This window comes from Moschus berezovskii, chromosome 1, assembly GCF_049115385.1.
Source record: "Moschus berezovskii isolate FMDL1 chromosome 1, NW_MosBer_1.0, whole genome shotgun sequence".
In the NCBI taxonomy this organism is placed as follows: domain Eukaryota; kingdom Metazoa; phylum Chordata; class Mammalia; order Artiodactyla; family Moschidae; genus Moschus; species Moschus berezovskii.
The window spans coordinates 136,995,960-136,998,694 of NC_142460.1; the positions used below are offsets into that span (position 1 = coordinate 136,995,960).

At 45.6% G+C, this 2,735-nt stretch overlaps 1 pseudogene; it reads right to left on the reverse strand.

The window, feature by feature from the left end:
- Nucleotides 1-299: 299 nt before the first annotated feature.
- LOC148778861 (14-3-3 protein eta pseudogene) lies at nt 300-980 on the reverse strand (annotated as a pseudogene).
- Nucleotides 981-2,735: the final 1,755 nt, after the last annotated feature.

Below are 2,735 nucleotides of genomic sequence, written 5' to 3' on the forward strand. Positions count from 1 at the left end.
TAACAAACATTACCAGCTTGTTTTAAATGAATCATTTAAATAGCTGACTGTTAAATAGCTTGTGTCCGCTAATTCTCCTTTCCAACTTCCCCGTTGCTTTCACCTCCATTTCACTTAGATCAGCAAGCATAGTACAGAAAAGGCCTCCTTGGGAACGCACCTGTCTGCACAATTGGAAAAGGAAGCTACCACGGGCTCAAAGCAATACCAGTGAATTTGTCCAGAACTGCTTCCCGGGAGAGCGGCGAGTAGGTCTGAGTAGTCTGAGTAGCTGTGCTGCCACAAAGACAAGTTTAGCACTAGATACTCAGTGGCTGTGATGAGGAAGGACCGGTGGTGGGGAGCAGGACAGAGGCGCCAGTGTTGTTTTCTCCAGCTTCCTCGTCCTGTTGGTCACTCCTCCAGAGGGTGAGGTTGTCTCGCAGCAGCCACATGACAAGCATGTAGTCCTTATAGGAATCCTCGTTCAGTGAGTCCACCTGGGTTACGGCATCATGAAAGGCTAAGAGAGAGGCTTGCCTGTGATGTTTTGATCTCGGCATAGAACTTCAGGAAGCTGAGGCCTGGCCTAGCCGGATGGGATGCGTGGGCTGCAAGTGCTCTTGGCAGTGTGCAGAACTTGGGCCTACCTCATTTTTCTTCTCATTGGAACCCGCCCCTGCCAGGTAGCGATGGGAGTCGCCTTTCATCTCCAGTAGAAGGCCTAACTCTCACACTGGAAATCACTGCGGTTCCTGATGAGGAACTTGTCCAGAAGAGGCAGTATGGCGTCGCACACCGTTGCCAGCTCCTTGTTGATCTTCGCTCGGTAAACCTTAACCTTCTCTAATTTCTTCTCATTCCCGGTCCGCCATGGTTTTCTGGTCGATGATCCTCCAGGAAGACAGTCAGGCAACGCCCACATTCTTGTAAGCCACAGAGGGGAGGTCTCGGTCTTCAGTGAAGGCAGGTTCATTGAGGTTGGTCGCGTCCTTCATCGCGGCGGCTTAGCCAGCTGCAGTTGCAGCCGCTTGCGGTGCTCCTTGTCCTTGTGGCCGGGCCTCTCCCGGCGCCGGGCTCCCTAGCTCACCCATGGCGCGTGCGCTCTTGGCCACCGTGGAGGCCACTGCCACTGCGCACGCGCGTGCTGGCTTGACTGGTGGTCCAGGCTGCAGGTGGCAGGCAGCTCCGATGGCCCGCAGCTCTGCTGGCCTTGTAGGCTGCCTAGACCTCTGGGCTGGGTTGTCTCATTTTCATCTTTGTCTGGAGCGTCGAAAAAAGTTTATAATTCCTTTTTCCTCCTTTCTAACGTGATTGAGGTTTTCTTTTTTATCCACTTCATGAGCCGATCCATAAAATGGATAGTATCTGTACTATTCACTTAAATAGTGCCTGAACTACAGGAGGCAGCATGTGAGGGAGTGTGTGGGAAACCAGAGTCTGGTACAGCTGGCTGTTGCTATTGTTCAGTCCCTCAGTCAGGTGCGACTCTTTCGTGACCTATGGACTGTAGCCCACCAGGCTCCTCTGTCCATGCAGTTTTCTGGGCAAGATTAGTGGAGTGGGTTGCCATTTCTTCTGCCAATGGATCATCCCCTCCCTGGGATTGAACCCGGGTCTCTGAGTCTCTTGCATTGCAGGAGGATTCTTTACCCCTGAGCCACCAGTGAAGCCCACAGCTGGTTGTGCACTGGTCAAAAACCTAGCATAGGGGAGTGATGCCTGGAGTGATTTTTGTCAGTTTTTAGTATATTCATTGCTCAGTTTCCAATTGTTTCATCTACAGGGAAGAATATATAAAGGCTATATAGAATGTGATTTTCTTTATATTATGTGTGATAAGAATACAGGAAAATATTGCTCTGAGCTCCAGGGTCAGAATAACGTCAGAAATGCTACATGCATCACTTAACACCCATTAGCACATCAAGAACCTTTGAGAAATTGTTTAACATTGTTATCCTAGAATTGTCTATGTGTATTTGACCATTTTGCATTTTCTTTCTCCTTCTTCCCTTCCCTACCATTCTTCCTCCGTCTTCCACTTTGACAGAATATCTAATATTAATACTATATTTTAACCTTTGATGTGTTCTTTTGGAAGACCTCTAGATAGGTTAGAATTTATTGTGAAATAAAATCAGGCTAGGAGAAAACTATAACATAGTCTAGATTGCATAGATCTGATAGTTTACTCTCATGGAATTTCTTTTTGATGTTATATTCTCATAAAAGTACTATCAAAGTTACCTTTATATTTGATACAGGAATGCTGTTTGGATATATTGCCCATCCCAATGTTCACTGCACATGAAAATGTTTTTTAGAAAATTTTCTGTTAATTGCTAGTGAAAATTTAAATTAAATTTCCAAATTAAAGCATCAATAAATGTATAACCTCAGTTAACAAGATGTCAGGAGACAGTTTGGTTTAAGTGTGATTATTTAGCAACTTAGTGATATTCACAGCAATTACAGCTTCCTTTTTTTCAGCTATGCACTTTCAGTGTCAAACACAGGCTACCTGTGTCATTGTTGTTAGGTGTTTGTAGTAGCACTGGGAGTCAAATCCTCATAACAGTAACATCTTAAAGAATAACATATGCCAAATTTTCTCAGAGTAATCTAGCTAAATGCAAAGGAACATCTCCAGAGAACCCCCAGTTATCTCCTACAATTTCATTGGCCAGAACCAGGTCAGGTGCCCAGCTACAACAAATATTAGCTGGACAACTGTTGCAGAGGAGATGAGATGA